This window comes from Petromyzon marinus, chromosome 28 (assembly GCF_048934315.1).
Source record: "Petromyzon marinus isolate PM22_M1 ecotype Great Lakes invasive population chromosome 28, UKy_Petmar_22M1.pri1.0, whole genome shotgun sequence".
NCBI lineage: Eukaryota > Metazoa > Chordata > Hyperoartia > Petromyzontiformes > Petromyzontidae > Petromyzon > Petromyzon marinus.
In genome coordinates this window covers 6670524-6685143 of record NC_133694.1, presented here as the reverse complement: position 1 = coordinate 6685143, position 14620 = coordinate 6670524, and the positions used below count along the sequence as shown (strand labels likewise).

General features: G+C 43.9%; 1 long non-coding RNA gene across 1 annotated transcript; it reads right to left on the bottom strand.

The window, feature by feature from the left end:
* Positions 1-9097: 9097 nt before the first annotated feature.
* Positions 9098-13229, bottom strand: LOC142929299 (uncharacterized). Its single transcript, XR_012945536.1, has 2 exons — positions 12151-13229; positions 9098-10562 (listed from the first exon to the last, which is right to left on the bottom strand). It is a non-coding gene; the product is annotated as an uncharacterized LOC142929299 (long non-coding RNA).
* Between the last annotated feature and the right edge of the window lie 1391 nt (positions 13230-14620).

Genomic DNA, 14620 nt, shown 5'->3' with positions numbered 1-14620 from the left:
GCTACATTCCAAACTGGACAATCCGAGTTCGATTCCTTCTTACGAGCCATAACAGTGGCGAAGGTTTGAACCGTCCCTGGGCCTCCCCTAGGTCGACTCGGCCGCAAATGCACACCTGATGCGCTGCATAAAGATCGCCGCTCAGGAGACAAAGGAGGCCGGGCGTGGTGCTGGCCACCCACCACCTCGTGTGCTGTGCCGGCCTTCATAGGTGCTGGCTAATATCACTTGCCACAAAAGTATGTTAAGGCTATCTTTGTATTTTGCATTGCAGGACCATGAGAGATGGCGACAGCTTGGATGAGGCCTTCAACTAGCAGTGGGATCAATTATGGCCGCTTATATGCAAATATACTCAGAATTTCTCATTTTATAGCAATATATTTTGATTAAGCTACTATTCACACAAACAATGACGAAATAATTTACGAAGAGTACGCTTCTGACAAATACTAACACCTGCGATTATGGGCGATTTAAGTCTACCGGCTAAGAGAAGGGCTGGCAGGCGGGCATGGTGGTGCAATTGATGTGGAATTTTACAATACTCACCCACACACTATCGTGCACTGTGCATAAACCAAATAGTGATGACAGATCCTGCAGATGTTATTTCATGCCACGGACTAATGTATGAAAAGCACCGAGTGGTAAATTAATCAGCTACAGGTGATATGCGGGCAGGCCCTTTCGGCAAAGAGATGAATCGCACCTGGGAGAACTTAACATAAAACTGCCAGAGTGATATAAAGTTTCAGTATATCGACGCTTAGCCCAGTGCGAGGATCAATGACTGCGTCTGTGTCCATGGCTGTGCTGTATGGCTTTCCGATGTGCTTTCTGGTTGTACCGCGTGCGGTTTCCGCGTGGTGTCCGACATTTCGCTTCACCTTCCCGAAGAGGTTTCCAGCAATGTTGAGTGAACCGTTCGGACATTGTGCCCGACAACACGAGGCGTAACCATGAAATATGAAAAAAGGGATCATTAGCTTCTCCACGTTGAAATTTCACATCTCTAATTCCACCGCTGCACACACTTAATGAGTTGAGACATTCGACTGTAAGATCCATTTTCTTTCAACCTCTTCTTATTAGGGTCACATTCAGTGTGATTACATGTTCATTAGTGAATAGATGAGCAGGTGTAGGTGCTTTGTGTGTTCTTCTGTAAATCACAACACATGGCAGATACAATTAATCCTGCCGCTGATCAATATTTCTTTATACTTTTTTGTGCCTTTGTCTTTGCACGTCAACTTGATTTATTTCTCAAGGGTGACAAATTATACGTGCAATTTAATATTAACCTTTAAAACACATACCCACACTCTGACTTAATTAACATACGGAGTTGGAAAGATGGAAAGAGCAGTTAAAGATTTGCACTTTTTGCAGGCAAATACGACTTTTACTTTTCCCTCTGAAAACAAAACTCTTGAAATACAGTTTTTGAACGGCATGTCTGCTGATGCATTGCACATTAGCGCAACACAGGAGCTGCTCACTGCTTTAGATAATGTGCGTAATGAACGTGGAGGCAACGGTAGAGGCAGTATACAATCTGTGGGCCATATGGGTGACTTTTGAAGGCACCAAGACCTGGTGGGAGTAGATGATGCATACAAATTAGAGGTCGTTGTTGAAAAATACCCCTGCCTCAAGACGCTTCAACGACAGGAGGGCCGATCACTCCGTAAGAATGCCGGTTTATACTTCTCCTCGGTATGCCGAATTTCCGCAGCAGACTCCAGGGGCTGATGTTGAGCATATTATTGCATACCGTGACCAGTGGATGGATGACACACATCATACCTTAACCTTTTATCTTTAAATGAGGAAGCAGTGACCAGGCCATGTGGCAGCTGCCTGCTGCAACCGAATAAGATTCATTGAACCAGTAAGTGGCCCCTGTGGACAGAGATTAGATTACATTAGATTAGTTTAACCCACACTGCACTTAAATTGGACACTGACATTGTGTTGTTTCTGAAGATATATTTTTTTCTTTCGACCCAATTTCAAATTATATGTGCAGTTAGTCAAGGCGGGTCTGTGGTAGCCAACTTCGCTTCCTTTGATGCGAGCCAAAGTAACCGCAATGAAATGGGATGTTGCCGCGGTGTGATGGTTAGCACACTGAACTTACAATTCATGGGTTGGCAGTTCGAATTGATCTCCTGGCACGGAAGTTAAACCAATGGTGCAAGTTTCTTAAATCCTACCACCCTTTATCCACCCAGCCATAAACGTGGGTATGCCACAGTTGATTGGCAGGTTGTGTATATTTTGACCCTTTGACCTGCAAGTACTCTCACCTCATCAAAGATATGCGGCCAGTGTGTAAGAGTAGGCCAAATGCCATCTATAGGGCCTCTCTAGGGCTCCCTCTCATGGAGTCCTTTCTTAGAGCACTCGCATGAGTAAAGTAATTGCAGGGGTGCCCATTACCACCTTTTATCTGCAATGTCCACCGGCATTTGTTTGCTGTGCTTTGAAACGGATGCATGGTTGTAGCCTGACCTGGGCACCTAATCCGTGATCAATCATAGCCCCCCCTACTCATAGCCTTGCCCAGATGCTAAGCCTTTAACTGGGCCGAGCCCTGACCTCTAACCTCTTGGCTTCACTCTTCATTGCATGTGTTCTAGAGTATCCTCTTACATTAATGGTTTTGGAAGGGAACAGTACGTTTCAGATAATCCATCATTGTGCGGTTTAAAGGTGGTGGCTGTTGTGCCAACACTGTTGCTGAAGTGTAACTACTGCAGAATAAATCATCTCTGCGGCAATGGAGTTGCGGACACATAGCAATCGATATGCATAAATATTACAAGGTGATGTAAACAGTCCTGACTTACACAATGAAAATTGGGCTGCTGGTTATTTACAATTTCTTTAAATGATATGTGCTCATTATTATTATTATTATGCTTGTTTATCCAGGAATACAATTTTTCAGGAGGGTCCTGTTAATTTTTTTGTAGTGATCTGAGTTCAATTCCCGGCCACAGCTGGTATCAGTGGCGGTAATTTCCGATCACGTCCTGGGCCACCCCTGCCTTCACCTACACACTCTGACCAGCATGCAGACATGTGGTGAAATGACCCTTTTGTGACTGGCACGGTATGGGGGTGACCTTCATCTAGCAGTGAATTGACAAACCGGTAAATTATATTGTTTATTATTACTGTATTGCAATCATCATTTCAAGTTGATTCGACAACCGCTATACAATTAAGGTATATAAAATAAGCTGCTCCTTAAAAATAAAAACGTGAGCTCGGACGACGAAATATCACAATTCCTCCAATACAGCCACGTGACAGCCACAAAGCATGACAATTCAGTATAACGGTTTCTGGGGCATGGTGGCTGGCAGTGTTCGTAAAAAAAAAAATTTCGTCTCCGGCATAAGTAGTTGATTCCAAATTCTCAGCGTTTTCGAATTGTCTTCACGCTTGCCTAGACCTGCAGTTTGTTTTCTGCTCACCCGCTGACCAGTGACTTTTTGTCGCACCACCGAACACCCGGCACACTTTGCTTTATCTTGCTCACACCCACACACAGGCAATGCAGTAATATCTCAGTGGGTGAGTAATGGCATTTTGACCCCTTGACCTCATAAGCCAATGACATGGAACGAATGTAGGTCCTTTTGGAATGACACTAGAATTCCAAATGGCTTTAAATTATACATCCACGTCAGAAAACACACTCTTTACAAATATGGTTTGTGCACATTTGTTTGTATGCTCGGTTATGTGCATGGCACGCTTTCCCTTCAGACTCACATGCGTGTTCAACTCTGCTTATTCATTCATGTATTTGCAGCTTGTGTGGTTGTACGAGTAAAAACCAACGCGTTCGTGACAATGGTGACACTTCATGAAAATACAGTATTGCTATATTTGAGCTTACAATATTTGATTCTAGATCATTATACATGCTGTGTAAAAATGTCATTTTTCTACATTTATTGTGCAGACTGATGCAGAGTGGGCCCCGTGAGATTGTCTGTGTAATTTTCCAATATACGCTGTATCTCAAGAGTCGGCAAAAATATAGTGGAATCTCATAACCCCATCAAACTGAGCCCAGATTTATTAAAGTGATAAGCCATCTCAAGTGCTAACACTGGGGATCGTTCGACTGCATTTCTAGCTTTCATTCTTCATTGTGCGAGGCTCACAATGAGCACTTTGGCTGTCCGTGTGTTGAAACAACAGTGGAAAGCAATGACGTACGCCAGCAGATTTTGCAGAAAAGGGACATTTCAGTATTTTTACAGTTAATGTAGCGTTAATCTTCTGCTGGCATATTACGCTAAAAGGTGTGCTCTCCTCTGCTCAGTGATTAATCTTTGGACAATTCCAACATGGTTCTCTCGGCGTGTATGTACACAAACAAATCTGGTGCTTAGTTCATGATAAGAACCACTGGCCTTTAAAGTAACATGTTCGGCTGCCATTTGAGGCTTCGGGGTAAAGCTTCGAAAGCACAGGTAAGCACGTGCGTTTTTTTCTCTTCACTTTGGGTCAACACTGGCAATGAAAACTAAATTGGCACAGCATTTTTGGGTTACAATATATAGCAGGTGTGTGCAATATATATATTAAACTGCAATTCTTCTAGTTTTCAACCAAAAGTAGCAGAAATAGGAAATCACATTTTGAGGATCCAATATTCAACTCTGTCCTCTCTTCCAATTTTTTTTTTTACAACTTCAGAAAAAAACTCACATCAAATCCATAAGCTGTGTGATATGCAGGGTGAAGCAGCCATTGCCAATATCCTTGCATCACAACAGCCCCAGATTGAACACATTTCAACCCTATTGGGATATCTTGTGCATGAGCATTGAAAAAAGTCTTGGCCACATTTTTGATTGCTTGGCAAACGCTTGAATTTGTCTATACGTATTTTCTTTAGGCCAGGGTTAGTGTGACTATAACTGGTGTTTTTCTTAAAACCTTTTTTTTATGTTTACACCTAACGGTATGCTGCACGGAGGGCTCCATCTCGGTTATATTTCAATACCTGTGTAAGGAGTTGGGTGGAGTGGTGGCACAGCGGTTAGCGCATTGCACCATAATCCTGGCCGGCTGAGTTAAATTCTCACGTCATTGCTGACGTCACGTGTAAGTGACGTCACTGAGCTTGTCCAGTGCCCGTCACCCCCGCACCTTCCTCCACCAACCCGCACTGACCAGCGTGGCGTGGGTCAGATCGTTATCGAGCAGTGGATGGCAATGGACTGAAAAGAAATACAGTATTATTATTAGGGGCCGTCCATTAATGACGTCACGCAAATAGGGTGGGGGGGGGGGTCAGACATTTGTGACGGTGTGTGACGATGGGGGGGGGTTTGAGAAATGTGACGTCACATCAAAATGCGCAACTTTAAATAAATATAGACAACACGTTCTACTGAATTAAATAAGACTTTTTTATATACATTTTTCTCCTACAACATCAGAGTACAGCGCCACATTAAATGCGCACTACAATGACAATAGTTTAAAGCGATCTGAAGCATGTTTGATTTTTTTGGGGGGGGGGCAGAGCTTTGTGACGTCATATTTGAGGGGGGTCTGACTTTTTGTGACGCCGTGTGACGAAGGCGTGGGGGGTCAAAAATCGTCCAAAATCGCGTGACGTCATTTATTGACGCCCCTTATTACTACGGTGCCCGTGACGCACATGTTTGCCGATAAGATTGGTAGATGAGATGTAAATTGTGAATGCTGAAGTGTAGGCAATCTTCAGATTCTATATTGCACGAAGTTGTTTGTCCCTCAATTGAATGGTTTTAACAACTTGTGGTTTTGCTCCACTGGTTCACTTATGAATTAGTGGATGGCTTTTTTTAGTGAATGCATGAATCAGTTTTATTTACTTCTCTTTGGAGTTCATGGGGACGCATCTAACTTCTCAGTATAATGAGTTTGCAAGGTCGGGAGGGTGAACGCAAACGGGTGAAAATAAACAGATTAGAATCGCGAGTGGAATCTTTGGGGCTGTCTAGGAGAAGTGGTAATTTGAAGGCAGGCTGTAAGTAATGGCCCTTGGATGACATGCCCAAGGACAAATGGCACGTTTTTGCCATGCCTCATGCACGTTAACCCTTCCTAGTACTGCATTTCAGGGCACATCTATCTCATATCACAACCATTTAAAAACATAAAATAAAATATATAAATTATATCTTTGTTCTGTGTTACCAATTGTCATTTAATAACATTGTATTAAATTTTTGTTTTGTTAAATTTCATATCTCATTTTACTGATTTAATTAAAATTGTATTATCATCGTTATGTTACAAGAAGAGGGGTGTGATTTGAACTGGTGGAAAGCAATGCAATTCTATTGAGGGACTGTGCACTGGCGGAGCCAGTGGGGGGGGGGGGGGGGGGGGTTGGCACGTGCCCCCCCAATGATGCGATCAAAATCCCTCATTTCGATCGGATCATTGGGGTTTATTAGTAATAAATTGGCATTTCGCGACCCCCACTGCCACTGTGTAGCATATTATTACGTGCCAGGCACTTTATGAGATGATAGGACAATAGTCTGAGTCTATAATTGCCAATAAGTAACGGCAAAGCAGTTATAAGTGACTTACAGAATCGTGCGCAGTTGCGTATCCAGTACACGACTTCCCTGAAGGCATCGACACCTTCAGCGAGCGCGATGCCGATCACACAACGCGGTTCGAATTCGACCCTTGATCGACGTCTGCGCCATCGCCGCACACACGTCGTCGAATAAAAAGCAAGGGACAAGTCCTTACTTACTAACAACTCCTCTATCATTTTTCATTGCGGGAGGGTTTGCCCCCTCTACCTGAATATCCTGGTTCCACCATAGGGACTGTGTGTTGTCTTGGTGTGGTCTGGGACAGATCTTGCAGTTGTTTCACTGCCTTTCCCAAGCTTTGGAATTCATGTACTTATGAAATTTTAACTTATATACTCTATCAATATATACTATTTGGTTCTTTCGGTAAAGTCACGTAGAAAAAAATAATAATAGAATACGACGTTTCGATTGCAACACAAGCAACCGTTATCAGGTATGAATAAATGAGAAAACAAACCTAGTAAACTTAGAAATATAATGCAATGCAACACAGAGAGTCGGTTAACACAACAGTTAACACCCTACCTGGTTGATTGCGTTCTTCCAAAGATTGCTAAATTTGAGAGAGAGAAAAAAACACAGACACGGAGACACATAGAGAGACACACAAGCAGAGAGAGACACACACAGAGACACACAGAGAGAGACACACACAGATACATACAAAGGTTTATTGATTTTATTTCTACGTGACTTTACCGAAAAAACTAAAATGTTTCCTGCAGTCACGAAAGCTTCAAATCCAGTTTTTTTTTTATCAATATATGTTTATCGTTTTTTTGTAATGTTTGTTGTTGTAACTTCCTGACCCGACCCAACTGAATGTGTGAAAAAACGAGCTTCATAACTCTCCGAATTTCTCTAAAATAAAGGTCACCGTCAAGTGACCTATTTCACTGTTATTCACACACGATGTGGCTGGCATTCCAACCGCACCTTGCTCACTGAATAATGTCCATCACATGACCATAGCACTAAAGATTGTTTTGTATATTTATTTAAAAAAATGGAATTTAGAAGGAAAAGAAAAGTGAAAAACCACATTGGACGTGTGCTTATTTTGTGGTCTTTTTTGTGCGCTTGAATTATTGACCAGGCTAGGACAATCAGCTCCACTACATTTAAGAGCCCAGTTGAATACCCACTTATCGGGCTCGGTGTTCCGATCTCAGAGTCACCTGACCACCAAGTGCATTGTACACATTTTAAACCAAAAACACGCAATCACGGTGCAAATGAATGTAGTTTATAATTACTGCTTGTGTTGTTCATATTACTTTTAAAATAGATACGTGATGTTATACACTGTGCTGTGAGATGCAGTTATAAGGAAGCTGTGATGTCTGCTGTATTTGCATTTAATCAATATCGCTCTGTGTTAGAATTAATTTATTCCGTGAGTTCACTGACAAATGTACTTGGAAAGTTGAAAATTTCAGAATTACAGTAATATCTAAAAGCCGAGATTTTAGCATTAACACATTATTTAAATAATGAGTGTACTGAAGCTTAACGAGCATTGAGCATAATGTATCTGCAATGGCAACCCTGAGCCAGTGATAATCTGTCCACATTCCTTTGGTGCAGACCAGTCTATAGGAGAACCATTAATTATTTGGGAATACCGCTGCCTTGGCAGTGGTGAACGACCACAAATAACAGCAAAAAACTCAACACACTCGTCCATAGCTCTGCCTTAACAATTAAATGGTATATAATAGGTGGCATTTGGGGGGAATGGCTCTTCACAGCACAGAGAGGCCACTCTACGGATGAAAGCCTCCTCAATCTGCTGCCATCTCTCACCGTCCTGTTATATAGCAATCCACTATGCTACATGCACACAGTGCCATTGTTTGTCAATATGGGAAGACCTTACGTGACCAGTGTAGACGGTTTTTACTCCGTTAAGCAGGCAATGACTTTGCAGTAGTAATGCCAGACTGTGGGATACTGTAACAGCAAAACCGGGAGGTCAAGTGGTGATTGTGCAACAGCTGATGGGTGGATTTGGCAGATAAAGTGGAGGTGAGTTGTGGTGGCATCAATGGTATCCGGGCAGCATTGGACCATGGCGGTTGTTGGATCATACTTCACCATTCTGGTCAGCGTGGCTTGGTGAAGGGTGTGCCCAGGGCTAGTTAACTACTTCACTTTCCGCCGCCGTTCGTCGTGTCAAGGATTTGAACTTGCGTCGCTACGTTCACAGCACAGGACGCGAACCACCGCATTAGCGCCCTCCCCGATCACCGACATAATTGTAACAGACATGGGGGGCCATCTGCTTCCTGATATTGGATTGGTGGATGGGCTCGGTTACTTTCTGCACCTCCCTGAGTTAGTATCCTCCATGGCTGCCCAACATGGGCCCCCGATGGCTACTTGCCCTGCCAACTTTAAAATTGTCTGCACACGCGTGATCGTGAAAGCAAACCCAATGGACACATCACCATATGCAGATTACGTACTTGACGGGCCGTTTATTAGAGGAACTTTGAACAGATACTATCATTTAATGTGTATTGGGTTTCAAATGAATGCAAAAAAGAAGCACATTTCTTCGGCGTACACCACACATGATCATAGTTCCAGCACGGAGGCATATTGTGCCCTTGCAATGCAATTGTACCTCTTTAAATGAGATGGTTAAAGTGTGGTGTGCAAGATAACAACACTCTAGTAATTGGATTTTTTGAATGTGCAAAGTGTAGCTGAAAAAAAAATAACAAATGGTTAAGGACAACCTTGGATAGGTAATAATACTGGCTCGTTTAAGGGTAAATTGTTATTGCGCACATTGGCAGCATTTTGGCCCTCATCAACATTATAGACCCCATTACTTTAGAATGCACTCACTTTCCTGCGTGAGTAAATTACGCCGCACATGCCAGTCAGGCAATGAGCATTCACTGGAACTTAATCTTGACCGCCGCCTATATCCACCCCAACGCCTTTTGCCTTCAATGAATTGTTTCAAAGTCAGCGTGCGCTGTTGGCAATAAATAACTGTTCGCGATGGGAGCATCAACGGGAAACGTGAAGTACTTGTCGATGCAGTGTGTAAGCTGTTTGTAATAAAGAGTACAACACGTTTGAATTGGAAGAGAAAATGGTGTGCGTGTGTGTGCGGTAAACATGCTGGGCAATTTTGTTTATGAAGAGAGCCTCTTAATATTATAAAGAATGACAGCTCTACAACTCTGTCTAGGAGAACTGCTTGACAGCCTAAGCTATTATATTCAAACAAATAATGCATTCATTACACATAACCATTGTTTATTGATGACATATATGTATACAAGCATGGGGAAGCATCCTTGCAGTTGTTTTGCCATCATTAAAACCAAAAATTCGCAATTGAGGTCACTCTCGTAATTGAGACTTCCCCGGGTCTCGAATAATGCAACTTATAACGCACACACAATGTTTCACGGACATTAATGACTGCGACTGAGGTGCGGGACCATGGTTAAGTGTCACGCGGAAGTCGGGCGAAAGGAATTGGGGGGGGGGGGCCTCCAAGCGTCTCTTATAAGTCGGTGCAGATTGAACGATGCTGTTGCTGCTTCATAATGAAGGTTTTTGGGTGAGATCGCGTTATTTATAAATGTTGTCGTAACCCTCCACCACCCGACACGGCCAATCAGCAAAAAAAGTGTCACGTTGACAAAAGACAAATAGTTCACTACTTTTAGCCCACCGGTGTGTTGAAGAGTGAATCCACAACATTTACAGTTTGAATACGAAAGCCTACGTGTTAAGCTGCTGCTGCTTTGAATCCGCAACAGCAGGCGGGAACGATGATGGCTGCATTCCAGACGGCGGGGGCCACCACGGTAGGAGCCACGGTCCTGCTCCTCGGTGTAGAGAGCAGGAGGAGGTGGTGGTGATGGTGGTCGTGAGTCGCGCTGCTGCGGACAGCTTTACCGTGAGCCGTAGTGCAGGGCCGCCGGAGCGGAGATAAGGCGGACGACAGAAAGCAGAGGCGCTCTGGTGAGAACTTAATAGGTTATCGGATTCCTCCAGTATGAATACAATTCTGATGCTGATATCACAAAAGATGATATAACAGAACAAAACCAATTGCATATGTATATCATTGCCATTGTATTACTCTTCGTCCTGAACGCCTTAACGTTGTCACTGTCGATTCAAGTTTTAAAATCGCCTCTCTTTGCGGTTCAAGCTACGAGGTATTACGAAGACAAAGAGGCGGGTTCACCCGGCAGTTCGAAATGTCTGTGCGTGTCTCAATTATTTTCGGTAAGTCGTGGCGGGAGCACGGAGAGGGCTTAAACATTCCACCGCGTGTCGGGTTGAAACGCGCGAGCCCACGCGTGTGAGCTCCCGCATCCCAGGCTCGGCAGATGCACCGTCTCTCTTTTTTTTTACAACAACAACAAAAAAAAATCCGCCTTAGAAATTCTCCAGATTTTTTTTCTCTCAGTTCTTGCTATAGACGAAACATTCAGTAACCCTACCTCTTCGGCTGCTGCTCCGCTTTGGACTGTTTACTTTTTTTGGGGGGGGGACGGCGGGATGGGGGGGTGGAATAGAGTCATACGCGTTTTTTGACGACCTTGTTTGCTCGTCTAAAAAGTTTTTTTGTGCGTGTGTGTGTGTGCGTGCAATTCAGCTTAAGCGGGAAATCTGCTCTTGTTGTTTGTTTTAAATGTACGGATTTATTTGATTGAAATGTGTTCCAAAACCCCAGCTTTCCTTGGCTCTTCGTCTTTGAAATAACATGTCATGCATTATTTATTTAACATTACTCCACTGGTTGCGTTATGTATTTGCCGGGTATGATAGGTTTGTGTTTTGTAGCCTGTTTTTATTACGATATAGTTGGTAAAAAATAAGATTTTTCGTTTCCACTTCATTCCATCCAAGAACCGGGTTCCCTGAATGCATTTTATTGTTTAATAAAAAATAAGCCATTACTAAAATAAATAAGACACCTTTGTTGTTTACCACTGATGAATTTGTCTCTGTTAAGTTCACTACAATTATAGTATATGCCTCTCTCAACTCAATCATGGAACAGCCCACAGTGGCCAGCCTTAATGCTTTCAAATAAACTCTTCACTAATGCAGACGTTTCGTTGTATTGATTTATATTTTATATATTTTTCTACAAGCACCATCCGTCAAACATGAAAAGGCATGCATCTCTGCATTTATTAATAACGTATGGAGGACACTGAAGTCAACATTTTTAATTAAAACGATTGCGAAAATATGAAATGCATGAAGAATCATGCATTATTATTATTATTGTTGTGTTTCCTACAGTGTGGTTGGGCATGTTACCACGAATCCGATGGAGGTGTGAGGTTGTGCTGTATTCACGTCTTCAAACTGTCATCACTTAAAGGGAACAACGGGACCTGCCTGCTGACATTTTTTTTTATTGCATGAGGACGTTGTCACATTGGACGCACGCAAAGACAAAGATCCCCCGTATAGCCTTCGCAGACTGTTGTGGCAAGTGCTGTTCGCGAGTACTTACATATGAAGTAAGGCACGGCACGCGAGCGGATGGGTGGCCAGCACCACGCCCGGCCGCCTTTCTCTCCCTAGTGGCGATGTTCAGACATCGCACCAGGTGCTCATTTGAGGCTGAGTCGACCTAGGGGAGGCCCACGATCGGTTCAGAAAATCGTCACTGGTGGTGGCCGTTAGCGGGAATTAAACCCGAGTCGCCGGGTTCATAGAGCGGTGCGTTAACCACGAGACTACCGCTCCCCACGCATCCGTGCGCACATACACACCCACGTGTCTGCGTGAATATGTTGAAGCGTTCGCATGAATCCTCTACGCGTGTGCACGCATGAGCATATTGCTGCACGCGTCACGAGAGGAATGTGACCCATATTCCTCGCACGTGCCCTCTGTTATTCATCTTGCAGATCCTGTCTAAATCAAGCCTCTTGGATAAAGGCGCAGCCCTGCGATTGTTTACCTAATAGCCTGAGCACTCGAGGAAGCTCTAGAGGGCCACTCCAGAGGGTATTTGGCCGACTGTTCCACATTGACCAGATGTTATGCAAAGAGGTGGGAGTACCCACGCAGATCCCCATTGTACAAGGGACCTGCCAATTGACTAAACGGACAGAGGCAGCGGTGGAGGATTTAAAAAAATTAAAATGCGCCATCGTTTCAACTGCCGTGCCGGGATACCAAACAGAACCGACGACCGACGGTTCTTCCTCCCCCCGCACCTCCGATGAGAATTGTTGGCTACGTACGGTACGGAAGAAGTTCAACGCACGTACACGTGACGCGCATGCGAACAATCGCGCCACGCCAGCCATCTCCCTTGAGCCTCCGGGGACCACCACGAGCTTATTCTGCGGCTGACGAGCGCCCGAGCCACGTTGTGCGATGCCAGCGAGTCCGGAACGCGATCTCACATTCACACGGGGGGGGGGGGGTGTAGCGAGGAGTGATGTTAACATGGCCTGTGCACATATCCCATGCACAGGTGTGTACCCCATCGGCTATACAGCGGTCTACATTCAGGCTTAGGTTACCTCGACTGGCCCACACCTGGTCTGTGTAACGTGGAAAAGGAACAACTTTTCTGGAGGAGTAGCCCGTGTCCTTGTCGAGTTATAGAGCTGGCTCCAGGCACTTGGGGCTTGTGTGCGTGTGTCTGTTCGCATGTGTGTGTGTGTCCCGAGAGCCATGTTTTCATAGATTGGAAAGCGCTGTAGAAATGTGCTTTAGATGGTGCATGTTGATATGCGGCTTTGGATTCTTTGTGAGGTGTCAACAGACTAAGTTCCTGCACAGTAGGAGAGCATGTGGACTATTTTAGAGTTCAAATAGTGTGTTTAGAAGATAGTGTTTGGTAAAATGAATTCCTCACAAAGCTCTAAAGGTTTAGATGCCCTGTTGCTAACAGCCACAGTGCTTAACAAATCACTTGTTGGGTATACTGTATTGTATCTTGGGCAACTATCCATTCTAATTTAAACAAATATAACCTAAAATAACTGCGAGTTACTGTGGCACTTTATAGAAGGTAATGGTGCAGCCCAGGAATTGCTTGCTCGTAACACTGCTAGCATAGTACTCGAGGGAGCTCTTCAGAGCCCCCGCCCCCTCCCCGAGAGGGAATTTGGCCTACTCTTCTATGCTGGCCAGATGTCTTGGAAGAGACATGAGTACGCACACTTCACCTCGCCATGTGTAACCTACGGATGTGACTGCAGTGTGTACCCATTATACTATGTTATTATACAAATATAATAATACATGGGCATGGGGATACCTTGACTTCTTAAGTTGTAAAACAAAAACATGAGTCTATCATTATATAATTATGGTATAAATGTTTGCCTTGTGGTCCGAGGGGCCAACAGCTTGTCAGAGAAAAATTAAATGTTAACATTGAGCTTTTCCCGACAATATCAGAGATCTGAATTTGCACGACTAAATTCCTCGGTTAAAATATGGGTCAGCCACCAATGATTGAAGCAAATGAAAAAAAACTCAACACGCTCGTCAATAACACTGGCTAAAAAAGAAAAAATATATAATACTTGACGTTTCGGGTCATGACCCTTCTTCACAGCACGTAGACAGTCCAGAGAGGTGGTGATGGTCTCCGCCGTAGCCACCAATGAGATAGCAATAGTAGGTGGTCACTTAATGTTCCCGACTTCTGAAGTTTAAACATTTTCCTGTGCTCTAAATATTATTCACATCGAGAGGCGGTGTCGACAAGAAGCCTCTGAGGTAGCTTCTGAATTCGTTCCGTGCGTGATATTGTCTGAAAACCATTTTCTGAAACAATATAACGCACTGCTCCGGGAAGAGAGTTTCGAATGTAAGTTTATTTGTCTCTCGACATGAAGTCAACAACAGGATTGAAATGGACATGGTCAATCTACTGCTGGATGAACGCCTCCATAAGCTACTGCCATCACTCAAAGATCGTGCGATGTAATAATCTACCGAGCGCCCACACACGA